We start from the raw sequence: 19,914 nt of genomic DNA, 5'->3' as shown, positions 1-19,914 counted from the left end.
AAAGAAAGAAAGAAAGAAAAGAAAAAAATATCAATTGTTCATTAATGTATAGATCTACTTCTGTGGATCTCTATTCTGTTCCCTTGATCTATATGTCTATTGTTATGCTAATGCAGACTGCTATGTTCCCGTAACATATAATAAGACATGAAGTCAGTCAATGTAATTCCTCCAAGTTTCCACTTCTTTTTCAGTTGTTTTGGCTATTCTAGGTACCTTGTATTGCCATATAAGTCTTAGGATCAGCTTGATAATTTTTACCAGAAAAAAAATTTGATGCAATTTTTATTGAAATGGCATTGTCATCTGTAGATACATTTCAGAAGGATTAAAATCTCAGTATTGAGTCTTATAATTCATGACCACAGACCAACTCTCCACTTAAGTGTTTTTTTAAAAAATCTCCCGACAATGCTTTTTGTTCTCAGTACACAGGTTTTAATACACCTTCTGTCATATTTATCCCTAAGTTTTTTACATTTTAATGCAATTTTATATGATGTTTTAAAAATTCAATTTTAGTTTTCAGTTGTATACTGCTACCTTGCTGAGCTTATTTATTAGCGCTGATAGCTATTTTGTATCCTCCATAAAATTCTCTGCACAGACAATCATGTCATCTGCAAATAAAGACAATTTTAACTTTTAACTTTTCCATTCTAATCTGAATTTGCTCTCATGCTCGCTTTCTCCTCCCTCCCTTACTTGTTTTTCCTTCTCTCCCTCTCCCTTCTCTTCCACTCCACACTTCTTCTTCATCTTCCATCTCTTCTTCTCCCCTTCCCTACCTCTCTTCCTTCTGTACTTTCTCTCATTGTTTTGATTAAATCCTTTAGCAAAAGTTTGAATAGTAGTGAAGGCAGATATCCTTACCTCGTTCTTGCTCTCAGTCTTTCTTTCAGTCTTTCACCATTTTCTGGCCTTTTAAGTTTCCTTTTAGTGTCAATTGAATAAGAGTTTTTATCAGGAAAGTACGTTGAATTTTTTAAAATACTTTTTCTTTCTCTATTTAGATGATCATATGGATTACTTTTTAATCAGTTAATGTGTTACATTTAGTAATTTTCATATGTTAAGTCCACCATGCATTCCATAAATTCATTTTATAGATTGTTGGATGAAATGTACTAAAATTCTGTTAAGATTTTTTTCATATAGGTTCATGAGGAATATTAGCTTATAGCAATGTTTTTGTCTGGTTTAGGTATCAAGGTAATGCTGGTCAGCAATAATTAGTTGGGAAATACAGCTTTTCTTCAATTTTCTACAATAATTTCCATAGAAGTGATACTATTTCTCTTTCAAATCTTCGGTGAAATTCACAAGTAAAGTCAACTTCGCCTAGGAATTTCTTTATGGGAAGCTTAACTATAAATTTGATTTTTTAAATAGTTATAAAGCCACTCAATTTATCTATTTCCTCTTGAGTGAGTATATTAATTCTCTTTGGCTACCATAACAAATTATCACAAACCTGGTGGTAATTTATGAAAATAAAAATTATTTTCTTGCAGTACTTGGGACCAGAAGTCCAAAATCAAAACATCTGCAGCACCAGGCTCTCTCCAAGAGCTCTAGAGGAGCATCCTGCCTTGCCGGGTGCAGTTTCCAGGGGCTCCTGGCATTCGCTGGCTTGTGGTAGTGTAACTCCAGTCACTGTCTCATTCTCATTTGGCCATCATTCCTGTGTCTCTGTGTGTGGAAATCTCTCTCTCCCTTTTCTTATGAGGACACCAGTCATTGGATTGAGGACCCAGTGAGAATTTTATCTTAAGATCCTTAACTGCTACATCTGCAAAGACTAACATGGGGAACAGTCTCCACACTATAGCCAGCTTTGATGCTTGGCATCTTTCCAGAGATTTGTCCATTTCATCTAAGTTGTCAAAAGTATTGGGATGAGGTTTTTATAATAATTGGCCCTCTCACTTTCTTGGTTGTGGTAATGTGTGTCTATTGTATTTTTAATCTATATCAGCCTGCCTAGAGGTTTATTAATTGTACTGACCTTTTCAAATAATAAGCTTTATGTTTCATTGATTTTCTCTATTGTTTTTCTGTCTTCTATTTCATTGAAGGAGAGTGCATTAAATCTTTATTTCATGTCTTATGCTTACTTCACATTGAATTTACTCTTTTTTCTGTTTCTTTTTTTTTTTTTTTTCCTGAAACAGGTTTTCCTTTTTTTTTCTTGTTTGTTTTACAGTGGCATGATCCCAGCTCACTACAGCCTTGACCTCCTGGGCTCAAGCAATCCTCTTACCTCAGCCTCCCAAACAGTGGGGACTACAGGTATTCTCTACTAAGCTCAGTTAATTTTTTATTTTTTTTTGTAGAGATGAGGTTGCACTACCTTGTCCAGGCTGTTCTTGAACTCCTGGACTGAAGCAATCTGCCAGCCTCGGCCTCCCAAAGTGCTGGGATTACAGAAGGCAGAGCCTGACTTTCTTTCAGTTTCTTAAGGTGGAAGCTAAGGTAACCTGTTTGACTTTCCTTACTTTTGAAAGTAGGCATTTAGTGCTATCACACTTCGTCTACTTTCTATCTTAGCAAAATCACACAAATTCTGATACGTTGAATTTCACTTTTAGCCAGTTCATGATACTTCCTGGCATCACTCTTATTATTTTTTGACCGTGGGTTATTGAGAAGGGTGTTACTTCGTTTCCAAATATTTGAGTATTTTCCAGACATCGGTTGTTATTGATTTCTAACTTCATTCCACTGTAGCCGTAGAAGACATCTGTGTGACTTAAATTATTTTAAAGTTATTAAAACATATCTTATGGCTCAGAATATAGTCTATCTTGATAAACGTTCCATGTGTACTTGAAAAGAAGGCGTATTCTGCTCTGGTTGGGTGTATTCTATAAATACAAGTTAGGTTAGGATGGGTTTTAGTGTGGTTTAAACAACCTATAACCTTACTGATTTTCTGCTTTCTTATCCTATCTGTTATGAAAAAGCCATTATGACTGTAGATTCATAGACATCTACTTGCTGCTCTGATAGTTTTTGTTTTATATATTTTGAATCTCTGTTATTAGGTGCATAATGGTTTAGGATTGTTACTTCCACTTCCTGAGTTTCTCCCCTATATAACAATTATGAAACAATAATGACCTTCTTTATCCCTACTAATAGTCTTTGTCTAAAATGCACTTTGATATTACTATAGCTACTTCAGCTTTCTTTAGCTTAGTGTTAGTGTGACTTATTTTTCCTTCTTTACTTTTAACCTTTTTGTATCTCTGTATTTAGTATGTGTTACTTAGAGTTGGGATATATTGAGAAAGATATATTTTTTTCAGTCTCATAATTTTTGGCTTTTAATCGAGATGCTTTAACTATTTAATGTTATTATCTATATATTGAGCTTTAAAATCTACCTTCATGCTTTTTAAAACATTTTATCACATATTCTTTGTAGTCTTTTCCTGTTTATTCTGCCTTACTTTAGATTAACTATGCATTTTCAAAAATCACTTTTACCTTCTTTTTAAGCTATACCTGTTTGTTTTATTAACCTGGTAATTGTTTTAGGCTTTATAGGTTGTTTAAACCACACTGTATACTATAAGTATACTATAAGTAGACTAATAAGTAGACTTATTAGTCTACTCTCAGGTTCTATAATATTTCCTATATGGTATATGAATCTTACAATAATATACTTCAATTTCTCTCCTCTTTGACTTTTGTTATTGCTGTTAAACATGTTGGTGCTATATAGATTATAAACCCCAAAATAGTTACTTACTTTGTTAATATTTTTTCTTTAAGCAATCAATTATCTTTTAAACAGATTTAAATTAAAGACTGCTTTAATATTCATCCATATACTTAGCATTTTTCGTGTTCTGTATTACTTTCTATGAATGTGTATGCTAACAAGCTTTTATTTTTAAGTAAAAACACTGTACCCACAAGTTAAATATAAGAAACTTTTAATGTCATGACTTAAAATTTGGGGGTTTCCTGCAATCGATTTATTGAAATATAATTCACATGTGATACAATTCACCTGTTTAAAGCACCATAATTCAGATTTTTAATATATTCACAGGGTTATGCCACCATTACCACAATCTAATTGTAGGATATTTTTAGCACCAAAAAAGAAGCCCTGTACCCATTATCAGTCATTTTTTATTTTCCCTCAGTTCTCCTTTTACCTGCTTCTAGGCAAACACTAATCTGCTTCCTGTCTCTGTCGATTCACCTATTCTGGGTATTTATTAAATGGATCGTAACTATAATTAGTGTTTTGTTATCTTTTCTGACTGGCTTCTTTTACTTAGCATGTTTTCAAGATTCCTCCTTGTTTTAGCATGTATCAATACTTTATTCTGTTATATGGCTGGATAATATTCTATTGTATGAATATACTACATTTTGTTTATATATTCATCAGTTGATAAAAATTTGAGTTGTTTCCACATTTTGAATATTGTGAGAACTACCATAACAAACATTTAAGTACAGGTTTTGGAATAAAGTTATGTTTTCAATTCTCTAGGGTATATAGCCAGGAGTAAATTTGTTGAATCATATCATAATTCTGTTTATCATTTTGAGGAGCTGCCAAAGTGCTTTCCAAAGTGGCTGCATCATTCTATATTCCCTGCCAGCAGTATAACATGATTCCAATTTGTACACACACTTGCCAACACTTGTTTTTTATTATGGCCATCCTAGTAGGTGTGAAGTAAAATCACATTGTTGATTAGATTTGTATTTCCTTAATAGGAAATGATGTGTGTTTTTTTTTTTCCCAAATGTGTATTGAACATATGTGTACCATCTTTGGAGAAAAATCAGCTTCTTTGCCTATTTGTAAAAATTTGGTTATTCACCTTTTTTATTGTTGAGATGTAACAGTCATTTATACATTCTGAGTACAAGTCCCTTATCAGATATATAATTCACAAGTATTTTCTCTTATCCAGTGGATTTTAACTTTACTGATAATATGAATTATAGCTTTTCTATTATTTTGTGATGTTCTATTTATCTACTTTTCTTTTGTCACTTATACTTCTGGTATCGTATCTACTTAGCAAATACCTTACACCAGCCAATGGCCTAAGCCCTAAGGTATATATACAACTGAAAGAGATGTGGTTCCTGTTTTTATGTGGATTAAATTTAGTGGGAGGCCCATGAATTTATTTAAAATAACTCATAAACATATAGTTACAAACTGATTAGTTCTATAATGGAGAAAATGGAGAGCTATGAGGAAGTATAACAGGGACTAGATCTAATCAGTGTGTATATGTGTGGATTTATGTGTGTGTGTGTTTCAGTAGAGAGTTGTCAATGAAGCAATGTTTGAATTGAGATCTGTAAGACCAAAAGAGGAAAGGGAAATGGAGAAAGCTTTCCAGGAAAAGATATCCTGAGCAGACATGTCATCTATAGAAACTGAAATGAGAAGTGTGGAGTTGCAGAGTGAGCAGGGGTAAGAAAAGATCAGAGGAGGGTATACAGCATGGAACATCTTGTAAGCCATGCTAAAGATTTTAACATTTTCCCTAAAAGCAAGGGAAAGTAATTAGAGGGATAAAGCCTTTGGCTATAGTCTAGAAAAGAGATTGTGAGAAGAATAAGTGTTAGTGAGCTGGCCAGTTAGGAGGCAATCAATCAGGCAATGGTGATGATGGAGCATGAAGTATAGTAATGGTAGTAGAGGTGAAGCACAGGAAAGAAATTGGAGAGATATTTGCTTAGAAGAATGAAGAACCCTGGACCTTGAATAATATATGGGACTTTGTACACCAGATTGATTGCCACATTTGTCCTAGAATGAAGAAGGAAGAAGGTGTGCTCTGAGCCTCAAGTCTTAAAGTTACCTGATCTAGTTCTCAAACACTCACTTAGATGTCACTCGATAAGACTGAGTACCTGAATTTCTTCCTGTGTTTGGCTTCCAGATCTGGTATTATTAACTTATTTTCGTATTTTCTCCTATATACAGGCTCTATATCACCCTTTAGATGCAATATTTGATATAAATCTTCAAGTTCTGATATTACAATGACTGCTTTGCTAAATTCTGTGCATTTATCTCCTTATACATTTTTTTTTCTTCTGGCAGTCAATAGTACAAGCTGTCTAGTCAAGTTCAGTCTTCCAGAACTTTACCAGGCACTAAACCATGTAACTGACATTCTTTCAAGCAATACCTTAGAATGTGGAGTGGGCAAGAAGAGTTTGCCCTCTGTGACCATTCAGTGCAAACCAGTCTCTAGTACAGATAAGCCAGGAGTATAATTGACATGTAATCTTAACAGCTCAGGAACTGAGATGCTTCAACAATGGGAACATTCTTCATGTTCACAATGTCTCCTTATCCTGTATTTCCCTAATCAGACCACCTATTCACCACACTCTCTGCAAAACACAGTAAGAAATTTAATGTTTTTTTCAAACATAAAAATTGATAAACTTCTTCCTAGATGCTTAAGCTTTCAGGGACATGGTATATAATTACTCTTTCCTCCTATAATTCCCTATATTATGGCTCCAACATTTGCAGTGCATATTCTTGTAATTACTCCTATATATAATTACATTTACATAAAACTTACATAATTTTACCTGCATTATAAGGGGATGATTCACTTTTCAGAAACTTTTTTGATACCCCACAACAGGATACACTGATGCTATATTTATTTTTTACATGAAATGCTAAAGAAAGAAAAAGCATATACTTGTATACTAGCCTGTCACAGTTAGGCTAGTATTCAGAAATTTGGAAATTGATATTCAAATAGGTGTAAGTAGAATGGAAATAAGTAGAGAAGGCACACTCATGTCACGGTGTCAAATAATTTCCATGTAACATCCAGAAAGGTGTAACATCAAAATGTATATATTATATATACCAAGTATAATAAAAATCAAAGCAAATCAAGGAAGCAGATTGCTCCTGCAGGACCCAGGAAACACCCCAAACACTGAGCGCCCAAGCTGTGGAAGTGGGAAAGAGAGATCATCTGCCCCAGTGCACACCCTCACTGGGGAAACTGAAGGTCTAGTTTATTACAGAAGATTCTGACCTTGCCTGGAGCTGAGTCAATTTAGAAAGCCAAGCAAAACACAGGGATAGAGGAAGCAGCAGGAAAAGCCTTGTGAACTTGCTGGGTCATCTGCCAAACCATTTCTTCCTGGTCTTACAGGGGTCCTTTGGGAGGGTGGATAGAAGCACTGGGAAAAGGCCACAGATAGAAGGAAATCTCTAGCTGAATGTTGCAACAATTTGAACTGATTGAGAAGTCTCCTGGTCAGACCTCACAGGAGGTCGTGAATCTGGTGTGCAGACTACTCAGGCGGAGGAGGAGAGAGGAAGGAAAGCCATACTTGCTTTTGCAGCTGGGAGGCAGGTAGCCTGGGGAAAGTTCTCAACTCTGTTTGCCCACTGCTTGGAAACAGAGTTGGTTGCTACTGGGTGTCGGGGCATAGTGGCAGTGAGACTGGCCCTTCAGATTCTGTGTGAGCTGGGTGAGACCTGTGACTGCCAACTTTCCCCCACCTCTCTGACAACCTGCATGACACAGTAGAGACAACCATAATCCTCCTAGGAACATAACTCCATTGACCTGGGAACCTCATCTCCATTGCCCACAGCAGACACAACAAGAACCGCCCAAGGAAAGTCTACGCTCAGACATGCCTAGCCCTGCCCCCACCCAATGGTCCTTCTCTACTCACCCTGGTAACTGAAGACAAAGTGTATATACTCTTGGAAGTTTTAGGGGCCCACCCACCTCCTTTTCCTCCCCATACTACCACAGCTGATGCTCTCTGTGAGGCGCCACCTCCTGGCAGGATGCCAACCAGCACAAAAATAAGATATTAAAGCACCAAAGCTAAGAAATCTAAAAGAGTCCATTTCACCCCCATACCATCTCCACTGGAACAGGTGCTGTCACCTATGGCTGAGAGACCCACAAATGGTTTACATCACAGGTACTGTCTATAGACAACCCCCAATACCAGCCTGGAGCCTGGTAGACTTGCTGGGTTGTTAGACTCAGAAGAGAGATAACAATCACCACAGCTTGGCTCTCAGGAAGCCATATCCATAGGCAAAGGGAGAGAGTAGTACATCAAGGGAACACCCCATGGGATAAAAGAATCTGAACAACAGCCTTCAGCCCTAGACCTTGCCTCTGACAGAGCCTACCCAAATGAGAAAGAACCAGAAAACCAACTCCGTCAATATGAAAAAACAAAGTTCTTTAACGCCCCCCACCCCCCCAAAAAAAAAATCAGACTAGCTCACCAGCAATGGATCAAAACCAAGAAGAAATCTGTGATTTACCTAAAAAAGAATTCAGGAGGTTAGTTATTAACCAGGGAATCACCAGAGAAAGGTGAAGCCCAATGTAAGAAAATTTAAAAACAAAATGATATAAGAAGTGAAGAGATAAATATTCAATAAAATAGATAGCATAAGTAAAAAATAATAGACACTTCAGGAAACAATGGATACACTTATAAAAATGCAAAATGCTCTGGAAAGTCTCAGCAATACAATCAAACAAGTAGAAGAAAGAAATTCAAAGCTTCAAGACAAGGTCTTTGAATTAAACCAATCCAACAAAGACAAACAAAAAAGAATAAGAACATATGAACAAAGCCTCCAAGAAGTCTGGGATTATATTAAATGACCAACCCTAAGAATAATTGGCCTTCCTGAGGAAGATGAGAAATCTAAAAGTTTGGAAAACATATCTGGGGAGATAAATGAGGAAAACTTCCACAGCCTTGCTAGAAATCTAAACATCCAAATATGGGAAGCAGAAAGGACCCCTGGGAAATTCACCACAAAAAGATCTTCACGTAGTCGTGCTGTCACCAGGTTATCTAAAGTTAAGATGAAGGAAAGAATCTTAAGAGCTGTGAGACAAAAGTACCAGGTAACCTATAAAAGAAAATTTATCAGATTGACAGCAGATTTCTCAGCAGAAACCCCACAAAGTAGACGAGATTGGGGCCCTATCTTTAGCCTCCTCAAACAAAACAATTATCAGCCAAGAATTTTGTATCCACTGAAGCTAAGCTTCATATATGAAGGAAAGATACAGTCTTTTTCAGAGAAGCAAGTGCTGAGAAAATTCACCATTACCAAGCCACCGCTACAAGAACTGCTAGAAGGAACACTAAGTCTTGAAACAAATTTTGGAAAAACATCAAAACAGAACGTCTTTAAAGCATAAATCTCATAGAACATAGAAAAAAATACAATTTAAAAAAATAGCATGATGAATAGAATGGTACCTCATATCTCAATACTAACGCTGAATGTAAATGGCAAAGATGCTCCAATTAAAACATACAGATTTGCAGACTGGATGATAATTCACCAGCCAACTATCTGCTGCTTTCAAGAGATTCACCTAACACATAAGGAGTCACATAAACTTAAGGTAAAGGGATGGAACAAGCAATTTTATGTGAATAGACAAGGAAAATGAGCAGGAGTAGTTATATTAGACAAAACAAACCTTCAAACAACAGCAGTTTAAATGGATGGTAGGCTGGGCGCAGTGGCTCACTCCTGTATTCCCAGCACTTTGGGAGACAGAGGTGGGTAGATCATGAGGTCAAGAGATCGAGACCATCCTGGTCAACATGGTGAAACCCCGTCTCTACTAAAAATACAAAAAATGAGCTGGGCATGGTGGCACGTGCCTGTAATCCCAGCTACTCAGGAGGCTGAGGCAGGAGAATTGCCTGAATCCAGAAGGCGGAGGCTGCAGTGAGCCGAGATCGCGCCATTGCACTCCAGCCTGGGTAACGAGAGCGAAACTCCGTCTCAAAAAAAAAAAAAAAATTATTTGAACCGAACAATAGTGACACAACATATCAAAACCTCTGGGATACAGTAAAGGTGGTGCTAAGAGGAAATTGCATAGCCCTAAACTCCTACATCAAAAAGCCTGAAAGAGCACAAATAGATAGTCTAAGGTCACCCCTCAACGAACTAAAGAAACAAGAACAAACAAAACCCAAAGTCAGCAGAGGAAAGGAAATAACCAAGATCAGAGCAGAACTAAATGAAATTGAAACAACAACAAAAAAAAGAAGAATGAAACAAAGAGCTGGTTCTTAAAAAAAGATAAATAAAATTCACAGACCATTAGCAAGATTAACTGAGAAAATAAGAGATAAAATCTATATAAGCTCAATAAAAATAAAACAGGAGATATTACAACAGACACTGCAGAAATTCAAGGCTACAATAAACACCTTTACATGAATAAACTAGAAAACCTAGATGAGATGGATAAATTCCTGGAAAGATACAACCCTCCTAGCTTAAATCAGGAAGAATTAGATACCCTGAACAGACCAATAAGAAGCAGCGAGATTGAAATGGTAATTTTAAAACTACCAACAAAAAAAAGTTCAAGACCATATAGATTCACAGCAGAATTCTACCACACATTCAAAGAAGAATTGGTACCAATACTATTGACACTATTTCACAAGATAGAGAAAGAAGGGACCCTCCCTAAATCATTCTATGAAGCCAGTATTACCCTAATATTAAAACCAGGAAAAGACATAAGCTAAAAGGAAATGTATAGATCAATATACCTGATGAATATAGATGCTAAAAGCCTTAGGAAAATACAAGCTAACGGAATCCAACAACATATCAAAAAGATAATTCACCATGATCAAGTATGTTTCATACCAGGAATGCAGGGGTGTTTTAACATACACAAGTAAATAAATGAGATACACCACATAAACAGAATTAAAAACAACAATCACATAATCATCTCAATAGATACAGAGAAAGCATTTGGCAAAATCCAGCATTCCTTTACAATTAAAACTCTCAGCAAAATCAGCATACAAGGAACATAACTCAGTGTGATAAAAGCCATCTGTAACAAACCCACAGCCAATATAATACTAAAGGGGGAAGAGTTTAAAGTGCTCCCTCTGAGAACTGGAACAAGACAAGGATGCTTACTCTTACCACTCCTCTTCAACATAGTCCTGGAAGTCCTAGCCAATGCAATCAGACAAAAGAAATAATTAAAGGGAATCTAAATTAATAAAGAGGAAGTCAAACTGTTGCTGTTTTCTGATGATGTGATCAATTACCTAGAAAACCCTACAGACTCCTCCAGAAAGCTCCTAGAATTGAAAAAAGAATTCAGCAAAGTTTCTGAATACAAAATTAATGTACACAAATCAGTAGCTCTTCTATACATCAACAGTGACCAATCTGAGAATCAAATCAAGAACTCAATCCTTTTACAGTAGCTGCAATAAATAGAGAGATCGAGATAGAGATAGAGATAGAGACAGACAGAGAGAGAGAGAGAGAGAGAGAGAGAGGAATATACCTAACCTTGTAGAGGTCATGAAGGACCTCTACAAGAAAAACTACAAAACACTGCTGAATGAAATCATAGATGACACAGGCAAATGGAAACATATCCCATGTTCAAGGATAGGTAGAATCAATATTGTGAAAATCACCATACTGCCAAAAGAAATCTACAAATTCAACACAAGTCCCATTAAAATACTACCATCATTTTTCAGAGAATTAGAAAAAAGAATCATCACTTCATATGGAACAAAAACACAGAGCCCACATAGCCAAAGCAAGACTAAGCGAAAAGAACAAATCTGGAGGCACCGCATTACCTGATTTCAAACTATATTATAAGGTCATAGTCACCAAAAACAGCATGGTACTGATATAAAAACAGGCACACAGACAGTAGAACAGAACAGAGAACCCAGAAATAAACCCAAATACTTACAGCCAACTGATCTTTGACTTAAACAAAAACATAAAGTGGGGAAAGGACAACCTTTTCAGCTAATGGTACTGGGATGATTGACTAGCCATATGCAGGAAAATAAAACAGGATTCTCATCTCTCACATTAAACAAAAATAAATTCAAAATGGATTAAGGACTTAAATCTAAGACCTGAAACTATCAAAATTCTAGAAGATCACATTGGACAAAACGTTCTAGATATTGGCTTATGCAAGGATTTCATGACCATGAACCCTAAAGCAAATGCAATAAAAATGAAAATAAACAGTTGGGACTTAATTAAACTAAAGAGCTTTTGCATGGCCAAAGGAACAGTCAGTAAAGCAAACAGACAACCCACAAAGTGGGAAAAAAATTTTCACAATCTATACATCTGATAAAGGACTAATATCCAGAATCTACAATGAATTCAAACAACTCACCAAGAAAAAAATAAACAGTCCTATTAAAAAGTAGAATAAGAATATGAATATAGACAGTTCTCAAAAAAAGATATACAAATGGTCAACAAACGTGAAAAAATACTCAACATCACTAATGAACAGGGAAACACAAATCAAAACCACAGCGCGATACCACCTTACTCCTGCAAGAATGGTCATAATCAAAAAGTAAAAAAATAGTAGATGGTGGCCAGTTGTGGTGGCTCATGCCAGTAATCCTAGCACTTAGGGAGGCCAAAGGCAGGTGAATAATGAGGTCAGGAGTTTGAGACCAGCCTGGACAACATGGTAAACCCTGCCCCTACTAAAAATACAAAAAATTCGCTGGCCATGGTGGCGGGTGCCCGTAATCCCAGCTACTCAGGAAGCTGAGACAGGAGAATTGCTTTCACCCCAGAGGCGGAGGTTGCAGTGAGCCAACTTTGTGCCTCTGCTCTCCAGCCTGGGCGGCAGTGCAAGACTTCATCTCAAAAAGAAAATAAATAAATAAATAAAATAAAATAGTAGATAAATGCTAGACGTTGGTGTAGATGCCAACAGGGAAGGAACACTGCTATGCTGCTGGTGGGAATGCAAACTAGTACAACCATTATGCAAAACAGTATGGAGATTCCTTAAAGAACTAAATGTAGAAATACCATTTGATTCAGAAATCCCACTACTATCTACCCAGAGGAAAAGAAATCATTATACAAAAATGATATTTGCACACATATGTTTAGAGCAGCACAATTCCCAATGGCAAAAATGTGAAACAAACCCATCAATCCATGAGTGGATAAAGAAACTGTGGTATATATACACAAAAACACACACAATGAAATACTATTGAGTCATAAAAAGGAATGAATTAATGAATGAATTCACAGTGACCTGGATGAGACTGTAGACTATTATTCTAAGTGAAGTAACTCAGAAGTGGAAAACCAAACATCATATGTTCTCACTCATAAGTGGGAGCTAAGCTATGAGGATGCAAAGGCATAAGAATGACACAATGGACTCTGGGGACTCAGGAGGAATGGGTGAGAATGGGGTGAGAGATAGAAGGCTTCAAATAGGGTGCAGTGTATACTTCTGGGGTTATGGGTGCACTAAAAGCTCAAAAATCATCACTAAAGGACTTACCCATGTAACCAAACACCACCTGTTCCCCAATGACCTATGAAAATTAAAAATTTTTTAAAAAATAATAAAGTTAAATTTCTTTTTTTCAAAAATAATTGGTAAAGAGGGAGAGAAGGCCACATTTTCCAAAGTCATATTTAATATCCTAAACTTTCACTATAATATACTGAAGAGTCAGAACGAGCCCACAGATGGGAATCAGCATACTCAGACTTGCCCTCTTCTGGTGTGGACTTGGGTATGTTACTTCACTATTCTTAGCTTCGGTTTCTCCATTCTAAAAATTTTGGGACCAAAATAGGTCAGTGTTCTTTTTTTTTTTTTTTTTGGACGGAGTTTCACTCATGCTACCCAGGCTGGAGTGCAATGGCACGATCTCGGCTCACCGCAACCTCCGCCTCCTGGGTTCAGGCAATTCTCCTGCCTCAGCCTCCTGAGTAGCTGGGATTACAGGCATGTGCCACCATGCCCAGCTAATTTTTTGTAGTTTTAGTAGAGACGGGGTTTCACCATGTTGACCAGGATGGTCTTGATCTCTTGACCTCGTGATCCACCCGCCTCAGCCTCCCAAAGTGCTGGGATTACAGGCTTGAGCCACCGCGCCCAGCCGGTCAGTGTTCTTAAACGTGTGTTCTCTAAGTACTGGGAGATCTTCAGGGAAAACTTAAGGATGGTGTTTGTGGTGGAAATGAACAGACAAGAATCTGAATCACCGTCATCCCTACACAGATAAGCTCTCCTTATAGAACTCTTACATATAATATAGTTCTACCAAAGAAGCCAAACTAAATCAAAATAAACAATATCCAGTCTGAAAAATCTTTAGGCTAGATGATATCTGTGGTCATTTTTACCATGGCTTTCTCAAATATTGAGCTTCATATATGGAGCATTCTGTACTACTAGCTTTCTGTGATTATAATGATAATCAATAGCAATAAAGACCTGAGACACTACAAATTTCAAACTTCAAGCTATATTCAGTGCACTTTTGGTATCAAGAATTTTTCAATTCCAATGACTGACTTGAAAGCAGATAAGCCATTCTTATTGCCTATGCCAACTCTGTGAGAGAGTGTGTGTATGTGTGTGTGTGTGTGTGTGTGTGTGTATTACTCTAATAATTTGAGCAGCTTTGTGATACAGCTTGCATTTTTGAGTGCTTGCTTTGTGTTACCTAGTATATTAAGAGCTTAAAATGAATGTTCTACTTCAATCCTTAGAAAAACCCGTTTAGGTAATATTATTACTCCCAATGCAGAAATGCAGAGACTCTAGCACAAATAATTTAACTAGCTTGCTCATGAGCCACAGGTAGTAAAAGGCAAGGGTGGGGCTTGAACCTGTCTACTTGTCTTTAACTTTAAGCTGTATTTATCCTATGATAAATATGATAAATCTCCTATGAGGAGATTCAAATAATCAGATAGTTATCAAATGGGGCAATTAAAATAGATAGATCTTTGTCTGATATATATAAAAAAGTAAAAATACCCAAGAATAGTAAATCCCTCTTTGAGAGGAACTAGTATTTCTCCAACAGAGAAGTTTCATCCAGTGAGTAGGAAGAAGGAGAGTTTTAGGTTTGCCCAGAATCATGGAGGCAATGGTATGCTCTATGAAACACTATTGCTTTATTTCCTTATTTGATTTTTCAAATGTAAGCTTGGCTGAAAGTCTTTAGCTAAGTTAATGACATTAAAACAAGTAAGAGCATATGCTAAGTGAACTGCTATAGTCAAAAGCAGTAACAGCTGTGTATGTTTTGGGGCAGTGGTAAGATATAAAATAGGGAAAGAATGATGAAACATTAATGCCACCCTCCTCGACCAAGATGACTACTAACTAATTAATGCATGCTGACTCCAAAGATGCTTAATTTTAATCTTCTGATTGCATATGAATAAAGCTTTACTGGAGTAGATAGACTTATGGCCCAATAACCTAAAGAGATCTGGATAGCGTTTCTCTACAAACCCTGAGCAGGTCAATAGCTGGATATCTTCTTATAATTCAAAGATACTCATCCCTTTTATTAATAACTGTTTAAGTAATTCAATCAAAAAAGAAGGGATCACCACACAATGGGCCCTATGATTGAGATTGTTATATTCAGAAAATATTGTTATAACTCTTGAAGTGATGTAAGTTGCATCTAAATTGGCTTTTAGGGCTGCCTTGCCTTAAAAACAGTCTTTCACAGATGAAACAGTTTCTTGGGATACTAGCTAACTAAGAACCCAATTCCAGTCTGGGATGCTCATTTTTATTTTGCAGCTTTATTCATTATCTGTTCTCAGCAAGTATCTGTGAAGTTTGAAGAAAAAGAATTATCACAAAATTTATTTAAATAAAATTTTTATAGAAAGAAAGAGAGAGAAGAAAAGAAAATCACCTTGGCCTCAAATTTTTCCTTAACTATGAATCATTGATACATAAATTGTATTTTTAAATTATTCTTATGGGATAGAATTAGAAATTCCAGTTAAAAATACTATGGAATAATATTGTTTCTTTTTTCAATGTTTTTCTAATTTTTTGGTCAAATTCAACATCTTTAAAGGTAAATATTTCATTTTACCAACCTATTACAGTTGTTTGTTCATTCTGCAGAGTAGTTAGTTGAGATACTTCAAAATGACATTATTTTGCAGGTCACAGAGCTTTACAACTTTCATAAGTTCCTGATTTTCACTAGACAATAATTTTTATCTCACCTTCTTGAAAAATGCATGCAAAGACTGTGAGCTTTGGGGTTGATTTGTGGTTTTAGCCCCTACATTTTCACATTTAAGAGAAACATTTGTTCAACAAATCATTGTTGTATTTATTTCAACTGACAATGCATTTAAATACTGATTAAAATAAGAAGATGCCATGGGCTTCCAGTGCATATCAAACAGAACAATGAACACCCAGATTACAGGAGAAGGACTGTGACTGAAGACATTTAGACAGAATATGTGTCGATAGAATAACTATTAGGTGGCGTAAGTGGCAATGTAGAAGCCTTAAAAAGTCCTTGTATAAATAGTTTCTTTTCCACAGAAGAGCTCTTGTATTTGAAAAAAAAAAAAAAAGAAAAAAAAGAGGCTTTTAACTTCTAGTAACTTCCAAAATCAATTGCCTCATGTTCAATTGTAAGAATATTTTCAGTGTTCCTCTCTGAAATGCATAACACATATTAATTTTGAGTGAATAACTTTTAGTACTGACAACCATACCTGATCTGGTGGTTTCTTCTTCACTCCGTGCAGTGAGAATCAATAGATTGATGTGGTGAGACAGTTACCTGGGGTGATCTAAAATGAAAAAGGCATTTTAAAATTAGGAAAAGAAACCTGCAAACTCCAATAATAATGGCCTCATAATAGGATGTCTTTCAGTCAATCAGTAACATTTACTGTGTATCCACTGCGTATTGAGCCCAGTTTTATGTGGGCATGGAGATGCAAAAGAAAGGGTAGAAAGAGTCTAGCTTAATGCTGATAAATACTTGTAAAATGAATGAATAGTAAATAAAAACAGAAAAAAATCCTAATCATTTTTATGGATGACTAGTTTATAAATTATTTGGGAAGGAAAAATATTACACATTTCATATATGTATTTATGTAATTATTCAAAAATATTTTAATTTGTATCACTTTTTATATGCTGAGCAGAGAGGAAGTTATGTGAGCAAGAGAGACATGGTACACATGAGCTTAAAGCTCTGATTTCAAGGTGCATATAAACTGTGGATGCATAAAGAAACAATCTTCTGGCTGGGCGCAGTGGCTCACACCTGTAATCCCAGCTCTTTGGGAGGCCAAGGTGGGTGCATCACGAGTCAGGAGTTCAAGACCAGCTTGGCCAATATGTTGAAACCTCATCTCTACTAAAAATACAAAAATTAGCTGGGTGCGGTGGTGTGCACCTGGAGCCCCAGCTTCTCCAGACGCTGAGGCAGAAGAATCATTTGAACCCAGGAGGCAGAGGTTGCAATGAGCTGAGACTGAGCCACTGCACTCCAGCTTGGGCAACAACAGAGCAAGACTCAGTCTCAAAAAAAAAAAAAAAAGAAAAAAAATAGAAAGAAAAGAAAAGAAAAGAAAAAGAAAGAAACTGAAATTTCTGAGCTCTCACTGTGTTCAGTGTTTGCCTTCATGAGACTTATTTGGAAAATCATTTTTGTCTCTCTGAAATATCTTATTTCAACATGGTTATTTACATGGCAACTGGGATTAAGGTAGTGAATACCATTTATAGTAGTGTCAAACTCAAGCCTGCTACTGATATCCCTTCATCTTGACCATAACCTGGGGTTAGTTGCTAGACAATTCACCAAAAGCTATAGGCAAATCAAAGTTATGGAAAGCAAATGGCTAAAGCAGATCAATAAAAATGATGTAAGCCAATGAAATAAGACTTCAGGTTTTATTTCTCATTATTGGCTTTAGTGTCTGTCATTTAGAAAGTGTCTGGTACACAGTGAGTACTTAATAAAAGCAAGCTGAGTTAATAAGTGATGAATGTCAGTAAGATATTACTCAAATATCTATATCGAATAAGCACTCAAATAATAGAAATCCTTAGTACCATTTTTGAATTATCTACGATTACAATTTTTATTTAAAATAAATTATGGCATTGTATTTATAATCGGAAGAAAACATTATTTTGCCAGCGATAGCCACAGTGGTTTTAAACACACACAAAACTTTCTCAAATAGAGGTCTCTTGTTTTAATGTAATTTGATGTAGTTTTTCAAACTTTACTTGATGTTTTTCAAAGATAAACTGCTTTCTGTAAGAGAAAAAGAAGAATTTGGAGATCTCAGGGTACTCTGAAATGTAGAAGGGATGAGAGGAAGAGAAGGGAGGAGGAAGAAGAGGAAAGAAAGAATCAATGAAATAGATGGCCATTCCCAAAGGCTTCCAAATTTTCAGTAACACAGACATAAACTCCCGTATAATGTGATATAGACATATTTTTGTAGATATTGGAAAAACGAATGCATTTCAGATGGAATTTACACAGCTTGAAAGAATATAAACTCCCTAGGTAATTAACATATTTTAAGAAGAGCTATTTAAATTTCATATGCCATGAAATTCAGAGAGGTATTCAAAAAATTTCACATAGATTTAAAATCTTGAAGACCTTAAAATACCACAACAATATGATTTATGCAATATAAAATATAAACATTAATCTCAGTGTGGTAGGCTGAATAATCACCCAACACCTCTAAGACGTCCATGTCCCAATCCCAAGAACCTGGGAATATTCCCATACATGGCAAAATGGACTGTGCATATGTGATTAAATTAAGGATCTTGACATAGAGACATTATTTTGAATTATCTGGGGGGGCCCAAATGTGAGCGGAAAGTTCCTTATAAGTAACAGATGGAGGCAAGAGGGACCTTCACAGAGAGATTGGAAGATGCTATGCTGCTGGATTTGAGATGACAGGCAGGACCATATAAGTGAAAGATGAAGGGGCCTGTAGAAATTGGAATGGGCCAGGAAACAAACTATCCACTAAAGATTCTAAATATATGCTAAATTGTTAGAGCAACAGTAAGAAACTAACATACTTAGGAAAATCTTGATTAACTAGGAGTCAGATTTGAATTGAAACTATCCAGAAGTTTTCAATACATGGTAAAATAATAAGAAAATAATCAGAGTGTATGGATATATGGAGAGAGAGAAGATACACAAATCACTAAAGTGAAGCCCTTAATATGGTAAATTTTATGTAGACTTTTATATTATGCGAATTATATCTCAAATCAATAAATCACTTGCTGAATAAAGATTACACAATAATAAGCAAGTTTTACTTTATTGTTTGAACCATTTCCATGCAACGCTAATCTATTTTCTTTTGTTTTCTGAAAATATAATGATAATGATGATAATCATAACAATTTTGATGACAATAACCACGTTGCTTTCTTTCCAGCCTGATTCAGTTTATTTTAGAGTCTGTTCCTAACCTAAAGAAATATAACACATTAAAGAAAAAAAAAAAAACACTTTCCAATTATAATATTCACCATTCAATTACGTGATTTGGATCTACTAGGGAGTCTGATCCATTCCCCTAACATTATTCTTTACTTCTTTTTTACCACCTTCTTTTTTTACTGATTTCTACCCAACTTAACCTCAGCCCCAGGTTCTTTTTGTCCACTTTATTCTACTCTAAATACCGCTCCAGAGTCACTCTGTGATCTGCCTTTCAAGAGGAACCTAGTGCTTGAACTTGGTATTCCTCTACATTGAGATAATACAGCTGGACAGCTGGACACCTTCAAATCCAGAGCAGAAAATGGATAGTATCTTTCTCTACATTGTTATCATCAGGATATTGGTCAATATTATAATAGAAAGAAAAACGGAATTATGAAAAAAAGGAAGTAGGTCAGGTTAGTGCCCAGAAGGAAGGCTTTTTTGTCTTTTGCGGTGCAGCCTTGCAGTAAGGAGCTTGATACACATGATGGGGAGACATGAGCTCAGATG

General features: G+C 35.9%; 1 long non-coding RNA gene across 2 annotated transcripts in view; it reads right to left on the bottom strand.

Moving 5' to 3' along the window:
• LOC119469134 overlaps positions 1–19,914 on the bottom strand; it is a 477,229-nt gene that overhangs the window by 388,661 nt on the left and 68,654 nt on the right. Inside the window, exons 2-3 of one of the 2 annotated variants that reach the window (XR_005197949.1) lie at positions 16,622–16,699; positions 13,397–13,431 (exon numbers count right to left, since the gene is read on the bottom strand). This is a non-coding gene — a long non-coding RNA (uncharacterized LOC119469134). Of the gene's footprint in view, positions 1–13,396; positions 13,432–16,621; positions 16,700–19,914 lie in introns of those variants that run through there. The other variant, XR_005197948.1, reaches the window with a different exon arrangement.

Source organism: Cebus imitator, unplaced genomic scaffold (genome assembly GCF_001604975.1).
Source record: "Cebus imitator isolate Cc_AM_T3 unplaced genomic scaffold, Cebus_imitator-1.0 Scaffold578, whole genome shotgun sequence".
NCBI classification, from domain to species: domain Eukaryota; kingdom Metazoa; phylum Chordata; class Mammalia; order Primates; family Cebidae; genus Cebus; species Cebus imitator.
The sequence above is the reverse complement of the archived record's forward strand: the minus strand, read 5'-3'. Positions and strand labels throughout refer to the sequence as shown.